Here is a 20,803-nt window from a genome sequence, read left to right as displayed (position 1 = left end):
TGTAATTGGACAGTGCAACCCCAACAACAGATTTCTTGACATTAATTGTTTAAAAAGCTCTGTTTTGTTGTTAGTCATCGCTTTAGAGTTCCCATTTGTTATTCTAGTTATATTGGATAATATGCATTAATAGATGGATGATGGTTGTTTTTTTCTTTCAAGTTCTTTATATACTATTGAATTACAGGTGTTTTCTATGGTTCCATTTTTTCCCCCCTAATATTGATCTAGCCAGGCTAGACATCTAAGGTAGAATTAGGTTCTAAAATGTATTCTGCTAATGTCTTTTTAACAGAAAGCATTATTATATTGAATCTTGGAATTCAGTATGAGTGATGCATTTTGTCAGGTCAGTCACCACTCTTGTGGCTTGTGGAGGCCAATATAAGTGATAACTGCGGCGGAAACTGAAGCCCGTACAAGCACTGACCCAGGTCACTCAGCAGTAGCTGGCAGAATTCGGGGTGTTCTCGCGCTGCCAGGCTTGTTGCTTAATGCATTGGACAGCAGAGCTATCCAGACAATATTGGAATGATTATTATGAAAGAATTTCCTTGAGTTTGTACGCATCAATGTAAAATACATTGGCAATACGGAAAACTCATATTTTCCCCATGCATTCTTATTTTAGAGTATAAAAGAAAAACATTTGAACCTAAATTCTGAATTTCCTTTAAGGAAAATGTGTCTTCACCCTGTCAGAATCCTTTTATCTCTGAGGGAAAAGGAACATTTTAGATTCAGTAGTCGTTCATGTCTACTTGGAAAGCAGAATCTAATTATGAAAATGTGAGTCTGTGAAATGCTCCTGTCATGTCAAGAATCACTTCTGGTATTCCCCATAATTACTATTTTGCTGTTCTCTAACTCAGGTTATCTCCACTTAGAAGGCTGTTATCAATTGGAATATTTGATCGGTAGCAGTCAGAAAGCTAGTTATAAATAGGCCCATTGAGAATGGGGACAAGAATGAGTATTTGACATTTCTGGGGTGACACGGGTGGCATAATTGTTGTTATGTCCATTAAGTGAAAAAAATTCAATAAATCCCCTCCAAAAACTTAAATAAGCTCAAATTCTGAATTTAAAATCATGATTTTTATTTTAGAGATGAGACATTTGAAAATGTACCACATAATTTCTCACTACTGATCAATAATGAAATGATCCTAAAGTAGTAATAAGCCAGCACCTCCGCACCCCACATGCACAATATTCAGCATTGACTGAGCAAAGAAAATGATACAGCCTAATGCAACGTATCTCAGAAACTGGTAGTCAAGGGAAAAATGGAAGCAAGGATCTTTGATCAGAACAGTGAGACTTAACAGGGCCTAAATCCTGCTCCTCCTTAGAATTTTTCTGACAAGATGACAACTTCCTGAAAATTCTCACTAATATTCCCAAATCTGGAGGGAAGCAAACTGAGTGGATATCCTCAGCTTTTGGTGGTGGTGGTGTTTTTCTCTTGTGACTGAGGAATAGTAGAAAGGATTCTGGAAGAATCTGTGAAATGGAGGAAGGTGAGCAAACACTGCCTCTCTCGAGAAATGAAGGCTTCAGAGCACCACTAACTTGGAAAAATGATCTATAAGTCTTTGCAGTGAAATACCCTTCCCCAAGTAGTCTTAGAGATTCTACCAAGAAGAAGACACCAACTCACTGAATCCATGGAATTGTCTAATAATTGCTCCCCACAAATAGAGCAAGCACCTTAATAAAAACATAAATTCCCTAAAACAAGAGCTCAAAGATGAGACAATAAAACAATAGAATGGGATGAAAAGGGATATTTTAGGTCTAGGGAAACAAATTTAGAATGAAAAAAAGCATGATAATTATAGAACAAAAATATTCATTAGAAATAGCAGGAAACAGAATAGACACCAGTGAAAATCTTTACTAACAAAGAGGAAAGGCTGGAGACAATCAGGGATTAAAAAAGGAAAATGGATTAAAGCAATTGGAAAGAAGTCAGTAAGAAAGACAAAGACAGTGTAACAAAAAGTTTATTTGTGTCCCTGAAGTTGATATTCCAAAACATTGAAACAGAAGATCATTTTGTAAAAGTGAAGAAAGATTATTTCACTGAAAAGGAAAAAAAAAAAAATCTGCAGATTGAGAGAGCTTCCATCCTTTAGGAAAATTTGCTGCAAATGCCCAGCACAGAGTCATATCTGTCCTAACTGGGCTATTGAAATTCAGATAATTCTTCAGTGGTGCAGGCAGGTAAAGCAAAATCTGCGGTGAGGGGAGGAAGGGAATGTGTGAAACTCAGGAAGGCTTTTCAAGCTTATCCAACATTCAGTGCCAGAAGATAATGGAGAAAAATCTCTGAAGTTGTAAAAGAAGTGCAACCCAGTGTTCCACCTAGTCGAGATGTTATTAAAATATAGAGAAAATAGGTAGGCAGGTTGGAATTTCTCAAACGTGAACTAGACTGCTTGACAGTGAAACCTACACAGTGAAGAAATGAACCTTAATTAAAAGCAAAAAATGAAATTCAGAAGCAAAGAATGCATACATAGTAAGATTAATGGGGCAAACATTGAATCCCTTTAGACACTATGAGATTGTGGTTATAGGATAGAAAGCAAATTTTATGAAGTAGGGCAATGCAAAAATATTCATAAAGCTCATCCATATGAGGCACTGGGGAGAGGTGAGATGCAGGAATGTGCGAAAGTGCTAATATCTTCTCCTTTCTGAGCAGGGACAGACTCCCTGATGCTTAAAATAGAAACACATAGTTTTGAAAAAAGACTCTAAACACTGATTTTTTAAAATAGTTTCTTCATTTAACCTTAGAGAGATCTTTTTGGAAATAGTACCTTTTATAGGAAGGAAGCATTTAGTATGTAGTCCCTTCAATAACACTTTTTCATTATTAAATACATTTAATTTTAACGTTTTTAATATAAAACTTTGGTGGTATGATCTCATTTTATAAAAGTATATTTTATCTATCTGTCTCCCAGGAGAATTTGTGTATAAATAGAAAGAAATCAGGTGAAATTGTGTGTGTCTTGTGGTTGTGTTGGAGATGGTGGTAGAGGGGGCTTTTGTTTTCATTGTCATACTTTTTTGCCTTGTATGAATTTTTATAATACGCACATATATTTTTCTTACACACCCCCACAAGAAGCTACAGTGCCAAAATACTAACAGTGATTTAACTGTAAGTAGTAGGTATATAAGCTAGGTTGTCTTCCGCTGCAAGTAACAGAAGAGTCTATTCAAAGTAATAAATGACAAGAGAATTTATCATTTAGTAACATAGCATGGTAGCCAGGCAGCACCAGGGGATGAATAATGTCAGCAGCAGTCAGGTTCTTCATACCGCTCTATTCCGCTGGCCTCAGAGTTGGTGTCATCATAAGACTGTTTCCTCCAGTAGTGACAGGTTGATCGTAGCAGTTCCAGGCATTGTGTCTACAAGAATGATACATTCCAGAGTTACAGATGAGAAAACTTTGCTTCCTTGGCTGTTTTCTTAAGGAAGTTTTTTACCCAAAATTTAGGTAGTAAATCATCCTTGGTCATTGAAAAGAAGGATAGGACCACTGTGATAGTTCCCTGGGACTATGGCTGAGCCAGGGAGGGTGGAGGCTGCAGCTAATAATCTAGTTTCTATATGGAAGAAGACAGGGTGAGAAGAATGGATGTTAGCTAGGCAGCACAGTATCTGCTACAGTGTTCATTGGTGGTCAGAATTCTCTTCTTTATAATTTTCTTTAGTTTGTAATTTCTCAAAATATAAATAATCAAGTGAGGGAAGTGGGCTAAGTAATTTCTCTTTCAATTGAATTGTGTGTGTTACTTCATGTTCATGAAGATATATGTCCATTTAAACACTGATAATTTTTCTTTTACTAGTATTGAATAGAAAGCATTTCTTAGTACTATCTGTTGCTAGAAGGAGCCCCTAATAAAGAGATTGAGGTAATGGTAGAAGAAGACTGGATCTCTAGGTTGCAAGTCATTTTTTTAGAAAGGAGGAAAATCAACATTGTGGACTGGTGCATTACAAGCATATATTATAAATTTGAGTAAAATATTCGTTTATTATTGGCTTTGAGGGATACAGAAAATATTAAGATAAATTTATCTATTAATGTGTAAACTTTTCAGTACATTAAAAGAGGATTGTGTTTAAAATATTCAGAATGCAATTTCTTTGCCAGTATGTTGTTATAATTATTACATTTCCAGAGTAATGAACAATTTTAACAATCTGGAATGGAAACTGCATTTTAACAATTTTTTCCTGAATTGGAATACTTTAGAAACAATCTAATTGGAATAAAAGCCCATGAAAGTGACTTTTAAAACAAGCTTTCTCTAGATGAAATCCAAAGATATTTTGGCATGTGCTTCAAATCAGTGTATCAGGTCTATCCTTTTCTTAAAAGGAAGTTGAAGTACTAGTAGTTAGTAGCTTGGGATTCGAAGTGCCCTTATTGCAGGTAGTTATCCCTTTTCTAATCTTAGAAGATTGTCAATCAGGAAATGAAAGAACAAAAAAATGCCTTGTGCCCACTAGTTCCATTCTTCTTCCATTAACTCAGTTGCATAAAGCAAATTTAATTTAAACACGAGTTTTTATAATACTAAATGATGTGTACTTTCAAGTGTTATCAGAGAACATTATTTAGGATTACTCCATAATGCTATGCTTCATGAATACAAAACTAAGTAATTCTTATGTTTTAGAAGTCTGTTGCATTTATTATTTCCGTGTTAAATTTTCCATAGTGAAGTTAAGTCATGGGTCTTTTATATTTGGTGTTTTTAAAATACCCAATAATTAAATCCAGTGAAAACTACATTTAAGGAAGAAGGAAATTTACCAAACCACAGAGCGTAACTAGTCATTGACTTATGATTAAACTCTTTGCATGTTGATAAGGTTGGAAATACCCCAGAACTTCACTTTCTTGCTTCTTCCCCTCATGGTCTACCACTTGCATTTGATATGTTACATTCGTAATTTATATTCAGTATTGGCACAACTGTAGCTGTGTGGATGTTATTTTCAATTATTCGAGGTAAGTTTTGGTGGGTGGCTAAGGCATGACAACTTTTCAAATTTGGTTAAAATATGAGAATGTCATAGAGTTTTTTTTTTTCTTCAAAATTTGAAATTAAAAACAAACCCATAAAACTGGGAAAATTTCAAAGATTTTCTATTAAATTACATTGGGACCGAGAGTTCTTGCTTTAGTAGAAACATGTTTACCCAGAAAGTTTTCAGGGAACCCCACATAGGATAACTAGAAAAATATCTGGAGAATGGAACTTGATTAAGTTTTATTGATGTTTTTAAAATCTGCTTACAAACAGAATTCAGGTATGTATTTGAATCTGTGATTTTATATCAGGAACTACTTATTTTAGATTAGAAAGAAAAATGATCACCATCTGTTATCATTTTCTTGGTTTTCCTGCCACATTCTACTCTGATCTAGTTGTTTGGTCTCAATTTAGTGATTGGACCCATATATTTTCTTTTTTTTTTTTTATCGCTGTCATTCTTATTATTGATATAATAAGCTAATGTTTCAAAAGCTTTTTCTGTACCAGGCATTGTTTTATCATTTAATCCTCTCCACATTTTGATGAGGTATGCAGTAGTTGCAGTATATTTTTCAGATAAGAACATAGTTTCAGTGAAATTTACTGATGATCATCATGGCTAGGTCAGGAATGGATTTCTTCTTAACCATGCCCCTACCACTTTTTCTCAAAGAGAAAAATATTTAGCATAGGATAATGTTTATCATATTTGTTTGGTGCTAAAAATGTAGAATCACCTATATTTATAAGCAAACATTTAGGCACACTTCTTAGTCCCGAGAGGTTTACAGCACAAATAAGCAACTATGTTGAAAGGTTTGCTGGAAGAGCCTTACTTCAGAGTTCCAGAACTTGATTGTTAAACTGGAGGAAGTTAACACTTTACAGGGCTGAGACCAACTTAAGGCAACCTCCGAAATCCCATGACAGACGCTGTGGACAGAACCAATATTCCCAGTGCATTTGGCCTATGTTTGTTAACGCTCACAGTAACATCTCACAGATCATAAAGGTAAGGTTTGTACCACTTCAAAAGAGCACCATTATTAATGTGTTGTGGCTGAAGAAGGTATTTTTTTCAAATGTTAGCACCATGGATTTCAGTTTCTTTCAACCAAAATGTTTGAATTATACCCACCCTGGTCTTCACCTAGAAATGGGGACAAGGAGAAGTTTATAAAGTTTGTGTCTCCACTCAAGTCCTGATTTCTACATGCAACATCAAAGTTTTGAGCCCAAAGAATGATCTAGCTAACAAAATTTAGATTCTGCCTATTTTGAATATTTGTCCAATTTGGGTCCAGTTTGGACATTTGGGGTGAAAACTGGATGGCAATATCTGTATGCACCAATATGATATCACAGTTTTCTTTATCTTGAGTTAAGTTTTATTTTATTGGATGAATACTGTATGTTTTATAGGTGGCTTATGTATAAAATTCACCAGTTAGATGCTTATCTAGTTATTCAAGACCCAACTCTTTGGTTTCCTCAACTAATTTTGAATCTTATTTGCTGTGAGAATCTTGAGCCATCTTTATGATTCAATACATTGTAAAAGCATTATTGATTGTCATGTTAATGACCAACATAATTTACTGCCTTCCTAGGGGAAAAAAGCTTTCAGAAGATCATTAAATGCATTAAAATCTGCATGTCTGTGGCTCTCTTTAGCAGGCTGACTCCTTTGGGTCAGTTATTCTTAGCCTCCGTATTTCTATCTTATGGCATTGCAGGTCTAAGATTAGCTTGTTAGGCGTTATCATGCCATCTGAGTTACCTCCTAATATAACTCTACACTGGAATGATTATTTATAGAAAGAGCATTCTGTCATTTTTGGGTTATTTCTAGTAGTTTAAATAAAGAAGAATAACATTCAAGTGAAACCACAGATTCCTTCCTGCTGCCAAAACAACATGATAACTGTCTGCTTAAGGGGCAATAATGTTTAAATGTGTGCTTAGGGTGATTGCAGAATTCTTTTTATCTCTGCCACTTTGACAGAAAGGGGAGGCCTTTGGATAGTGATGTATAATGCTTATGGAAAGGCAGAGAGGAAGCCTTGATGCTTTCTGTCACAAAGCACAGAGGACTCTGGTTGATGATGACAACAAGCGACACACAGAATTTATTTTTAGAAACAGGCATTGCTAAGCTTTCTGTTCGGTGTTAATATGGCTCATAAACAGGGTTCCTTGCTGTTGACCCTTCTGGTGAAAATGATGTTTTATACACACACGCACATGCACACACACAGCTCTTTTTTTCTTTTTTCACTTTGCAGGAATGATTCTATTATTAAGAAAAATATTAGAACTGTTTTTTTAAGCTAAGAAATCTAAATTCTATTAAATTCCTCTAATAAATATGAAGTGTTTTTAAATCCCATGAAGTTTAGGATTAAGAAATGGTTTATGAAAGACAATTGAATATTATAAGTATAATGAATATACAGGTTGGCTATAAAGTGTGGGGAAAAAAGTCAATGTGCATCATAAATGACTGTTAATGATACATTACAATGCCTCTAAAATGATATCATCTATGCTCTCGGTTTTATTGCAGCAATATATGATATATAAATATAATATATAAAATATAGCTATAAAAGATTATGATTATGATGAATTAATGTAAATTGCTGATTTAAATAGATGAGATAAAATTCTCAGTATATTAAAAAGTAGGTATAAGCCTCTGTTAGTTGTTCTGGTATAACTAACTCTTGATGAACCCAACAAATTTCGGGTACAATAAAATGTACAATTTCACGTTTAAGAATTGTTCTCTTAGCTTACTTAAATTGTATGCTTAGGAAGTGATACTTCGCTTTAAAATTAGAATTGTGATTTTAATCTGTTAAATTTACATTTTATATTTCCTGATTTTTAACTCATTGTTAGATGATGAAAGTGTTAAAGTGGTATTCTAATACATTTCATGTTTCACATTAATCAAAATGCTTTAGAATGGATAACTTAGAGGTCTGTAGGACTATTCATAATTTTGTTATTATTTCCTTAAAAAGCATATTATCTTTTTTAAAAAAGAGTATTTTTGTGCTTGTGCTCAATATGAAGAATCCACTGACCATTAGGAATTTGCAGAATGACAGACAAAAACAGGACACACAGCAATTCAAGTGTATTCTCAAAGAAGCCAAGATGTAAATAAATCCAGAGGGTGGAAGTAGAAGCTATTATAGGAACCAGTTGCATCCCAACCACTCTTAATTAGCAGGTTGAAGGTTTGAGGAGGGTGATGTAATTGTTTGAAGCTTTGAAAGCTGAGCGAAATAGTCATTCATCTGTTCATCTTTTCACTGAAAAATATTTGAGAGCTATCTATATGCCAGGTATTATTCTAGGCACAGAGGATTCAAATATGAAACAGGACAAGGAGGCACATGGTAGACTAACGGTTCAATTGAATGATGGATGGATAGGCTTCTTTAGATTGCAATGAGTACTAAGGGAAAATAAAATTAAAAAATGGGATAGAATGTGACTGATGGTAGGAGGGGCCGTGTTAGCTTGGGTAGTCAAGTAAAGGCTTTCAAGGAGGCTAAGATATAAAGAACATCTTCCCTGTGAAAGTATGTTTTCCATCAGCATTCCATTTGGGCTAATCAAAGAGAATGAAAGCACCATTAAAAAAGAACAGAAAATGTTGCAGTGCTTTTTCAGTCCTCACTTACCTCTGCCTTATGCAAGGACTGGGGGAACTTTTATCAGCATGTAGATGAGAAAGCCAGGCTGTTGGCTGTGATTTTCTCTTTTTTTCCAGAGAGAGACTGGAATCAGCTGACCTCTTCCTAGGATTAATGCTGTAGAAATTAGGGACGTTGTAGAAACTCTTACCATTGCTCCTTCCTAAAGATTCATCTTTGTCCCTATTCCAACTCTTACCTCAACTATGCTGAAACTTCTTCATTATGAACCAACCTAGTAGTTTGGTGAAGTGAATAATTCTTCTTTCCTGGGGGCCAAAAAGAAAGGGACCGGTATGTCCTCATCAGCTGAAGAAGAGAAGCCTGAGGACTTTTTCTCATAAACACAATATTGTGCACTTTTTAAAGGAGTATAAAATACAATATTCATTACATAGGTATTTATTAAACACCTGCAGTGTGCCAGGCAATTAATTGAGAAAAATCATGGGTCAGATAGCAACCTTGCTAGATAGCTGTAGAACTATAACTTCCAAACAAAATGTTCAGAATACATAATCTTCATCGTGTTGGCCAGTGGATAGATTTGTGACAAATTGTTACGATAGTTGAGTAAGGAAGTATTTCATGGAGGTGACAGATCTATTTTTAAAAAAGAAGAAACAGCAGTGTGCTGAGAGCTAGTTTTCCCCCATGTTCTGAGTGCTCATGGATAGGGAACAATGATGGATACACATAGTAGAATGGACAAACATTTTTGAGGGACTGACACAGTATCTCACATGCTTGATGCCTCATGGGGTTTTCCCTCAACATTCCAATTGGTCTAAGTCAAATGGAATGAAAGCACAATTAGAATAGAGCAGGAAGTGTTCTGAGGCTATTTTAAACTCCACTGACTTCTGCCTTGTGGAAGGGATGGGGAAGCCTTTATTAGGGAGTAGGTGAAGGAGCCAAGGGAAGGCTGTCAGCTACAATTTTTCTCTAGCCTCAAGAAGACTGGGACTGAGCCAGACTCCTGGCCAACATGCTTTGTTGGATTCCCAGTGTAGCTTGAGAAAAATAGTTATTAGCTACCTTCTTTTATCCCCCCAAGGATTGTCTTATTCAATCAATATTTTTTGAGTATTTGACAGCTGTATTTTTAAGCTAGATTTCTTGTTTATCTATTATTATTGTGTGTATATACACACTAATAATCAGCTATTTCCTTTTTCTGAAATAACCCCTCTACTCTATTTCAACTAGTCTTCACTGGAGAAATTTAACTCTTGCAAAGCCCAGTTCAAATGTCTCTATATCTCTAAATTTTCCCCAGTCCCCTGCAATACGTCCCCAGTTGTGTTAATTAATCTCTCTTCCTTCTCTCTCCCTGCACCCCCTGCCCATAGCCCTTTAGTACTTTCTCAGAACATTCCCAGTTTCTGTCTTATACTGTGATTATTTATGTATGTATGGCCCCATCCCCCCAATTATTTATATTATACACTCCAAGAGGAAAAGGATCATGTTTTACTTCTATTTTTATCCCCTGCAGTGCCTCCCACATAACTGATCCCTGAGACTATTTTTAAATGAATGAATGAATGATTAAAGTGTACAGTGGTATTGTATAAAGTCTGTTTTAATCATTTAAAAAAATTTTTAGGAGTGATTCATTCTTTTATGTAGAAAATAAGTCCTCAGTTGTTTGTAAATTTGAAAAATATAGACTTCTGAGGATGTTAGAGCCTTTGACTCAAAATGTTAAACTATTCATTATAGAATGTAAGCTCAGTACTGTGACAATATGTATATGAACCTTTAAATGTTTCAATTATTCTTAGCAAAGGCAATTTTTGAATATTCTTATTGAATTGATTTTTCAATGAATAATGCCAATAGAAATTTCATAAGATACATGCCTACATTCAAAATGTCAAGTGTGAAATAGATAATTTAAGACTGCCTGAATATAAATACATACTTTTTTATCCAAGAAGAAGAATAAATTTGGTTGTGCAAATGATTACAGGTATACATTTATATTATTCAAACACCACTTCACATTTAACCCTATTTTCCTCTTTGTGATACTTTTTATGTAGAGACAGTTTTCTTAGATATAGGACAAAAATGAGTGAATTTTTTTTTTTTTGGTTAACAACAGTATTTGAAAGAGTTTTTGCACCTCAGATTGCTATTTAGAATGTATCTTCATTTATTCAGGCATTATTTAATTGGCCATATTCTTTGAGATGAGGGCAATGAAAGATTTTTTTTGGTAAATAAACACTTTATTAATCAAAATTGGAATGCCAAAGGTATCAATAATTAAAAATTATCTGAGGGGGAGGGTATAGCTCAAGTGGTAGAGTGCATGCTTAGCATGCGCAAGGTCCTGGGTTCAATCCCCAGTACCTCTTCTAAAAATAAATAGATAAACCTAATTATCTCCCTCCCTCACCTAAAAAATAAAAAAACTCAGAATTTAAAAAATTATCCAAAGTAAAATGTCAGAACAGGAAATTTACAGAGTGAGATATTAAGGAAAAGCAGATGGAAGGAGTGAATCAATCTCTATACAGAGTTATTCAAGGAGAAGAATGAAATTTATGTATGTCTTAAGTGCGAAAGGACTGGTGAAGAGAATAGGTATAACATATGTAGGGAGAAGACATACTTTTTTCATGGTAGTCTTTTTGCTCTGGTTTAAACTTAAAAGTCAGCACACGCTAGGATAAATTAAGTACGTTAAGGTTCAGAAAATTGAGTTAGTTAGTAAACAAGTAGGAGCCAAGAAAGGAGTTGGATAATAAAACAAAATTTTGCAACATAGCTCTTGAACTCAGCTTAGTAGAGCACAGGGAATGACTGCTTGCCCGTGTTCTTTCAGTGACTTTGCAAATGCAGCCAGTTATCTTTTCTCATTATTATGGAGCCAGGTTCAGATTCTCAGTGCTCTAATAATCATATCGAAATGGAACAAATCAAGATTGGTTAGCCTTGGATTTAGAAGTTTCCCATTCTTATATTAACCATTACCAAGAAATAAGGATTAGTTCAAGCAAATTTCGAAAAGAATATAATTTTTGAAGCTATAAGCACAGTTAATTGAAAACACTCATTTGCTTTCTTTTCTGAAGATGAACAAAAAACGTTAGAAAAAAATTACCTTGGTATCAACTTGACCTAACTTGCATATCGTAAAAAGGAGCATAGTATAAACAATCTCAGGCAACTGATGATTAAACATAATAAAAACAAGGCCCATAGTCTAAAATTACTTCCTTCAGATTTTAATCAAGATTCAACTCTTGGGGAGGGTATCACTCAGTGGTAGAGTGCATGCCTAGCATGTATCAGGTCCTGAGTTCTATCCCCAGTACCTCCATTAAAACAAATAAATAAATCTAATTACTTCCCCTCCAATAAAACAAACAGAAAAGAATCAATTCTAACTATGCCTTATCTCAATAATTAGATGGAAATTACCCCACATCATTAGCCTGGAAAGATCAATGATTCCTTTTTTCAAACTTTTTTTTTTACCATTATATATTCCTAAACCTGACTAGGGCTATAGCTCTAGAAAACCTTATATGAGTTCACTTTTAGATAACTAGAAAATGTATTATTAAATTGCTTTGTACACAAGGGAGAGAACATCTTTTTATTTCATTATCTCCTACCCAGTCATGTTCCTTGGGCACTGAACCAATATGTGGTAGAGATTATGTTTATGCTTCACTAGTCATATACATGAGAACCATTTTTCCCGCAGCTGCACCATCATTGAATATTGTCAGACTTTAGATTTTTTTTGCCAAACTGAGAGATGAAAAATGATCCAACATTACTTTTTTATTGAATTTCACTGATTGATTACTGTTGGAGTTGATAGTTTTCATATATTATGAGTCATATGGGTTTTCTTTTATGGAGAAATGATTTCAAGAATGCCAGAATGCTTAAAAAGAATACAAGTCTATTGGTGAATGTCACCTGTTAACAAACTAAAATAAAAAAATGATCATTTCATTAGATGCAGACAAATATTCAATAAAATCTAATACCTTTCCAGGATAGAAATGCCTATTAAACTAAGAATAGAAGAAAAAAGTAAATGTTATCAACCAAAACCCTCTCTGAAACTTTATATTTAATTATAATTAATAAAGTTAAAAGACATTCTCTTCAATTGCAGGAACTTTAGAGGTCCTAGTCAGTGTTCCAAGACACAAACATGAATAAGACATATAAGATTTTGAAAGGAAAAGATACTAATTGAACTAATAAATAGTTCAGTTAGATTTCTCAGTACAAGGTCAGTGCAACATAAAAAACTGAAAATATTCCTTTATACCAGAAATAACCAAACACAAAATATAATAAGAATGACAGTAGTTACAAATAGCAACTGAAACATTTATGGAGAAATTGATAAAATTATTGAGGGCGTATAAGGAAACTTGAAAAAATTTGAGATATTCTGTGACCATGAATAGGAAGACTACTTTTAAATGTCAGTTATTTGAAAATTAATCTATAAATCTCTTTGTCCTTGAACTAGCTTTCTTTAAAAATAGGCAATTCATTCATAATACAAAAGTTAAATGTACTAAATGGTATTATATAGTAAGTAAACTATGTATTTTTAGTATATAGTGAGTATGGAGTATATACTCCATTTCCAGCAATTATTCAGTTCACTGCTTCAGATAGCCTGACATCAATTTCTTCTGTACTTTACCGATGTTAGTATTTTAGTACAAACTCAGTTAAAATTGTAACAGGATCTATCTGAGAACGTGGCATACTGATTCTAAAATTCCAATGTAAAAGGAAGTGTGGCAATTTCATAAAGCAACAGATTGGGATAAGAAGGATAGATACCAAGTTATACAAAGTTGTATTAATCATGTTTGTTTGGTTTGGGCAGGGACATAGTCAAATAGATCAAAGGACAAGAATACAGAATTACTTTTAGTAACTTTGTATATTGGAAGAGTTTGCGTTTCAGATTAATTATTTGGGAGTAATTAATATATTTAATTTGTAAACTTATAGTCAAATGAAGTTATATTAAATTATCTATTTTTGTAATACAATTGTTATCCAGTTGGACAGGTTATAACGTCTGTAAAGCTGAGCTATGGTATAATGCATGTAGGGTCTTGCATTTTATAGAGGGTTGAGAAGGAATTTTATAAAGATATAGGAAGAATTTTAGTTAATTTAACTAAATTAGGTGAGAGAAGAACTCAGTGTTTACATAGCTCACCAATTTTCAAAAGATAATTTGAAATTAACTTAAAAGATTCAGGTTTAAGAATACCATTGAGTGAAATAAAAGGGTGATAATTCAATCCAGGAACAAAGGTAGATACATTGCTCTGAGGCCTCATCAAATAGAAGCTGCTGAGTAGTGTCTAAAAAGACCAAGAGGAAGTGATTTTTCCCCCAATTTTATTGAGAAATAATTGGTATATATCATTGTATAAGTTTAAGGCATATAGCATGATGGTTTGACTTGCATATATTGTGAAATGATTACCATAGTAGGTCTCGCATTACATCCTGTCTTCTCATGTAGATAGATAGATACATAAAAGAAGAGAACAATAAACAAAAAAAATTTTTCTCCTTGTGATGAGAACTCTTTAGTACTTACTCTCTTAACAGTTTTCCTGTGTATCATACAGCAGTGGTAGCTGTAGGGATCATGTTGATCATCCCAAGTACTTACTTATCTTATAATTGAAATTTATACTTTTTGACCACCTTCCTGCAATTCCCCCTCCCCACCCCAATCTCTGGTAACCAGAGTTCTGATCTCTTTCTGAGTTTTTAAAAATTCCACATAAAAGTAAGATCATACAATATTTGTCTTTCTCTATCTGACTTGTTTCACCTAGTAATGCCTTCAAGGTCCATCTGTGTTGTTGCAAATGGTAGGATTTCCTCATTTTTTAAGGCTGAATAATATTCTGTTGTATATGTATTTGCAACTTTTTTGTCCATTCAGCATCTGTGGACACTTAGATTGTTTCCATGTCTTGGCTATTAAATAATACTTCTCTGAACACAGGGGTGCTGATACATTTTCAAGTTTGTGTTTCCATTACCTTTGGATATATTCTTGGAAGTGGAATTGCTAGATATATGATTGTATTTTTAATTTTTTGAGGATCCCTTGCATTGTGTTCCATAGTAGCTATACTAGTATACAATCCCATCAACGGTGTAGGAGGGTTTCCTTTTCTCCACATCCTTGCCAACATCTGTTATCGCTTGTCTTTTTGACAAGAGCCATTCTAACAGATGTGAGGTGCCATCTCATGGTGGTTTTAATTTGCAGTTCCCTAATGACTAGTGACGTTGAATGTCTTTTCATATACTTTTTGTCCTTTCATATATCACTTTTGGGAAATGTTTATTCAGGCCCTTTGCCCATTTTTAATTGTTATTTGTTTTTTTGCTATTGAGTCTTTTGTGTTCTTTAGATGTTTTCAATATTAACCCCTTATCAGATATATAATTTGCATATATATTTTTTCCCATTTCACAGGGTATCTTTTTACTTTGATGATGGTTTCTTTTGTTGCACAGAAGCTTTTTAGTTTGATACGGTCCAACTTGTTTATTTTTTATTTTGTTGCTTATGGTTTAGGTATCATATCCAAAAAAAACATTACTAAAACCCATGTCAGGGAGTTTTGTTTCAGTGTTTTCATCTAGGAGTTTCATGGATTCAGGTCTTACATTTAAGTCTTTAATCTATTTCAAGTTAATTTTTGTGAGTAATGTAAGATGTGGGTTTAGTTTCATTCTTTTACATGTGAATAACCAATTATCCCAGCACCATTTATTGATTCTTCATCAAGTATTCTTGGCTCCCTTGTCAAATATAGTTGATTATGTATACTTGGGTTTATTTCTGGGCTATGGGTTTTGTTCCATTGGTCTATTTGTCTTTTTTATGCTAGTACCATACTATTTTCAAGATGATAGCTTTGGAGTATAGCTTGAAATCAGGAAGTGTGCCACCTCTTGCTTTATTCTTTCTCAGGATTTCTTTGGCTAGTTGTGGTCTTTTGTGGTTCCGCATAAATTTTAGGATTGTTTTTTCTACTTCTGTAAAAATGCCATTGGAATTTTGGTAAGGATTTTACTGAAACTGTAGGTGGCTTTTGGTAGTATTGACAGTTTTTACAATATTAATTCTTCAATCCATGAATATGGGATACCTTTCCATTTATTTGTGTCTCAGTTTCTTTCATCAGTGTCTTGTAGATTCAGCATAAACATCTTTTACTTCCTTATGTTTATTCCTAAATATTGTTTTTGATGAAATGGGATCAACTTCTCCATTCTCTTACAGAAATTTTTTTCTTAGGATAAAGAAATGATAGTTATTTTTGTATATTAATTGAGTATCCTGCAACTGTACTGAATTCAATAATTTAACAATCTTTTCATTGAGTGTTTAATATTTTCTATGTATAAAATCATGTTATCTGCAAATAGAGACAATTTCACTTCTTTCTCTCTAATTCTTATACTTTTCATTTCTTTTTCTTGCCTGATTGCTCTACCTAGGACTTCCAGTACTATGTTGAATAGGAATTGTGAGAGTGGGCACCCTTGCCTTATTTCTGATCTTAAAGGAAAAGCTTTCAACCTTTCATCATTTAAGCATAATGTTAACTGTGGATTTGTCATATATGGCCTTTATTGTGTTGAGAGATGTTCCTTCTATGCTTAGTTTGTTAAGTGCCTTTTAAATGGTTGTTGAATTTTATCAAATAATTTTTTTGCATCTATTGATTATGATTTTTTATTCAATTAGTGTGTTATATCACATTAATTGATATACATATGTTGACCAATCCTTGTGTCCCAAGTGTAAATCCCACTTGATCATGGTGAATGATCCTCTTCATGTGCTATTGGATTCAGTTTGCTATATTTTACTGAGAATATTTGCATCTGTGGTTATCAGAGATATTGGCCTATAGTTTTTATTTTCAGTAGTGTAGTTTTCTGGGTTTATTATCAGGATAATGTTGGCCTCTTAAAATGAGTTTGGGTGTGTTTCCTCCCCAAAATTCCTCTTCGATTTTTTTAAAAGAGTTTGAGAAGGATTGGTATTCTGCTGTAAATGTTTGGTGAAATTCACCAGTGAAGCCATCTGGTCCTGGGATTTACTTTGTTGGGAGACTTTTTATTAGTGATTTTAAATCTCCATACTAGGAATTGGTCTATTCAGATTTTCTGTTTCTTTCTGATTCAGTCTAAATGAGTTGTGTGTTTCTAATAATATTTCCATTTCTTCTAGGTTGTACAATTTGATGAAATATAGTTGTTCATAACAGGCTCTTAAGATTCTTTGATAAGTTCTGTGGTATCAGTTGTTGGGTTTTTTTTTTCCATTTATAATTTTGTTGTTTTAGGTCTTTTTTTTTTTTTGATTGGTCTAGTTGAGGGTTTGCAATTTTGTTTATCTTTTCAAAGAATCAACTCTTAGTTTGGTTAATCTTTTCTATTGTTTTTGGTTTTCTATTTCATTTATGTCTGCTCCAATCTTTATTATTTCTTTCCTTCTGTTAATATTGGGCCCAATATTTATTCTTCTTTTCCTAGTTCATTAAGGCAGAGTTATGTTGTTTATTTGGGATCTTTCTTGCTTCTTAATGTTGATTTTTATTGCTATGTCCTTTTCTTCTTAGAAATGCATTCCATGTGTGTTGTATTTCCACTTTTATGTGTCTTAAGAAACTTTAAAATTTTGTTTTTAGTTTCTACTTTGATCTATTGGTTGTACAGGAGAGTTGTTTAATTTCCATGTGTTCATGAATTTTCCAATTTTCTTCTTTTTTTCTAGTTTGATGCCGTTGTGGTCAGAGAGGATACTTCATATGATTTCAGTCTTCTTGAATTTGCTAAGACATATTTTGTGGCCTAACACATGGTCTACCCTAGAAAATGTTCCATGAGCACTTGAGAAGTATATATATTCTGCTGTTGTTGGATAGAATGTTCTGCATTTGTCTATTAAATTCATTTAGTCTATGGCACTGTTCAAATCCACTGTTCCCTTATTCTCTGGATGATCTGTCCATTGTATAGAGTTGGGTATTAAAATCCCCAGCTATTATTGTATTGCTGGTTATTTCTGCTTTTAGCTCTGTTAGTTTTTGCTTTATATTTTTAGATGCTCAGATGTTGGGTGCATAAATATTTACAATTGTTTTTTCTATTGATGTATTGACCCCTTAATCATTATATAATGACCTTTTTCTTTTTTTAATCACTTTCAGTTTTAAGTCTTTTTTGTCTGATATGAGTATAGTTATCGTTGGCTTTTTTGATTACCATTTGATTGAAATGTCTTTTTGCATCTCTTCATACTCAATCTATGTGTGCCTTTAAAGCTAAATTGAGTCTCTTTTAGGGAGCACATTGTTGGGTATTGTGTTTCTGTCCATTCAGCCACTCTCTGTCTTTTGATTGGAGAATTTAATGATTACATTTAAAGTAATTATTAATAGGTAAGGACTTACTATTGCCATTTTATTGTTTTCTGGTTGTTATGTAGATCCATCATTTCTTATTTCTTATCCTGCTATCTTTTTGTGGGTTTTGATGTCTTTTGGTATCTGTATGCTTTGACTTTTTTATCATGTTCTTTTGTGTAATTACTACAAGATTTTCCCTTGTGGTTACCAACTGGCTTACATTAAATATCTTAAACTTATAACAACTTATTTTAAACTGATAACATCTTAACTTCAGTAGAATTCATATGCTTTATACTTTTACTTCTTCTCCGCCTCACCTATTAGGTTATTGCTCTTACAATTTACATGTTTTTTATTCTCTAACTAAAACAGATTATTGTGCTTATCGTTATTTTTGTAGCATTCTTTTTTTAACTTTTTAACTAGAGTTGTGAGTTTTGCACCATCCTTAGCATATTGCAGACTCTCTATTACCATTACTAGTAAGATTTACTCTACCTTTTTGTTTGTATCATGTTAATTAGTGTTCTTTTACTTCTACTCAGAGAACTTCTTCAAGCATTTCTTGTAAGCAGGTCTGTCGGTAATGAACTCCCTCAGCTTTTGTTCAGGACAGTCTTTATCCCTCACTCATTTCTAAAGGACAGCTTTGCTGGGTATACAATTCCTATGACGGCTCTTTTCTTTTCAATGTTTTGAATATATCATTCCATTCTCTCTTGGCCTGAAAAGATTCTGTTGAGAAATCTACTGATAGTCTTAATGGGGGTTTTCATGGATGTAATTTCTCTCTTTTCTCTTGCTGCTCTTAAAATTATTTCTTTGTCATAGACTTTCAAAAATTTAGTTCTAATGTGTCTTGTAACCCTTTTCAGGTTCAGCCTATTTGGGGTTCTTTGAACTCGATGGATCTGGATATTCATATTCTCTTCCCAGGTTCAGGAAATTTTCAGCTATTATTGCTTTAAATTTATCTTCTGTCCCTTTCTCTTTTTTTCTCCTTCTGAAATTCCCATAATGTGAATATTGTTTCTTTTCATTGTATCACATAATTCTCATAGACTTTCTTCATTGTTTTTTCTTTTTGGCCCTCTAACTGGGTAATTTCCAGTGTCCAATTCTCTGTATTGCTTATTCTTCTGAATGGTCAAGTCTACTTTTGAAACTATTGAATTCTTAAGTTCAGTTACTATATTTTTCAACTCTAGGATTTCTGGAGTTTTTGTTGTTGCTGTTTTAATCAAACTGCTCATTTTGTTCATGTGATATTTCCTAAGTTCATTTAGTTGTCTGTCTGTTTTTAAATAGTTCAGTAAACTTCCTTCAGAGCATTATTTTGAATTCTTTGTCTGACAGTTCATAGATCTCCATTTCTTTAGAGTCAGTTTTATCAGAGCTTTATTAATTTCTTTTGGTGGTGGCATATTTCCCTGAATTTTTATAATCCTTGATTCCTTATGTTGGTATTTACACAACTGAGTAATGGAGCTCCTTTCCCAGACTTTACATGTTAATTTTGGCAGAGACAGTGCTTCATCAGTCAGCTCAGTTTGGATTCTGGGAGTGCCTGCTGGTAGTGTCTTTGGGCAGGTGGGGTCTGCTATTATCATCTATTCTGGGGCAAGGCAACTGTTCTAGCTCTGAGGATGGGAATGGGGGCTGAGAACAGTTGGATAGACTGCTGGCTTGGCTTCATACCTAAGTGAGTCTGTAGGATGGGTTCTGAGGTCTCATGGATTCTCTGGTCAAACTTACTAGACATTTGGGATTGGGTACTATATTCAGTGGTAGATGGGACTTTGATTTAGCTTCCCAGGGCAGTAGGCCAGGGTCTAGGGGCTGTATGGCTTGTTGTTTTGGGGCTGTATCAGGCCTGAAAAAATACTGAATTCCCTGGTCATGTGAGACCACTGGTATTGCTCTGCCACAGGCTGTGCTCTCTGTTGAAGTGCCACTGTATATAGAGCTTTTGAATGAGCTAGAAAATTCCTAGGTTAAGTTCTCTGGTTGGACAAACTAAAGGCTGTATCCATCAATCCGGGGGCTATGAATTAGATTTCTTGCCTGGGTGCAGTCGGAAAAGCAGCTTTAAAACCAGCAAAGCTGTTTGTTGCTTTAGCTCAAGCTGACCTGCACCCCAAGGTCCCTGGCTGAACAGGTCCACTGTTTTTGCTATGCAGACTATCAGCTCTGTCCATCCTTCTCTTGGTTTAAGTGCTGTTGAACTGTACAGCTTTTGGGTGTTTTCACCAGCTCTTCTGGTAAAGTGGGGCCAGAAGACTGACTCCACAGCAGATTGGGCTTTGTCTTAGCCCTCTTGCCTCCCTGGGAGAGGAAGGGGACTCTCCAGGCTACTTTCAATTTCTAACAGGCTCTCTGGGTGGGAGGGGCCAGGAGCTACAGTCAGCCTTAATTCCCCCTGCCTGTCCTTAGCACATGGAAACCCTCCACACCTAGAACTGACTTTGCCCAGGGATGATCAGCTCTGCTTGCCCACTTCTTGGCTGGAGCACCACTGGGCTACACAACTTCCATGAGTTATCACCAGCCCTT

General features: G+C 34.2%; 1 protein-coding gene and 1 long non-coding RNA gene across 11 annotated transcripts in view; one reads left to right on the top strand and one right to left on the bottom strand.

Moving 5' to 3' along the window:
• Positions 1-20,803, top strand: part of HDAC9 (histone deacetylase 9) — a 638,632-nt gene that overhangs the window by 182,058 nt on the left and 435,771 nt on the right. Inside the window, exon 1 of one of the 9 annotated variants that reach the window (XM_072964903.1) lies at positions 5,983-6,088. The exons of the other annotated variants lie outside the window; for them this stretch is intronic. The gene's annotated coding sequence lies outside the window, so the exon portion shown is untranslated. Of the gene's footprint in view, positions 1-5,982; positions 6,089-20,803 lie in introns of those variants that run through there. 9 annotated transcript variants of the gene reach the window in all.
• Positions 3,276-9,565, bottom strand: LOC140697416 (uncharacterized). Of its 2 annotated transcripts, none has more exons than XR_012074435.1 (4): positions 9,518-9,565; positions 8,986-9,055; positions 8,775-8,903; positions 3,276-3,432 (listed from the first exon to the last, which is right to left on the bottom strand). It is a non-coding gene; the product is annotated as an uncharacterized lncRNA (long non-coding RNA). The 2 variants fall into 2 exon arrangements; XR_012074436.1 differs by having other exon boundaries at positions 9,251-9,540.

The sequence above is a fragment of the Vicugna pacos genome, chromosome 7 (genome assembly GCF_048564905.1).
Source record: "Vicugna pacos chromosome 7, VicPac4, whole genome shotgun sequence".
Taxonomy (NCBI): domain Eukaryota; kingdom Metazoa; phylum Chordata; class Mammalia; order Artiodactyla; family Camelidae; genus Vicugna; species Vicugna pacos.
Note: the sequence above shows the minus strand (reverse complement) of the source record. Positions and strands in the feature narration are given on the sequence as shown.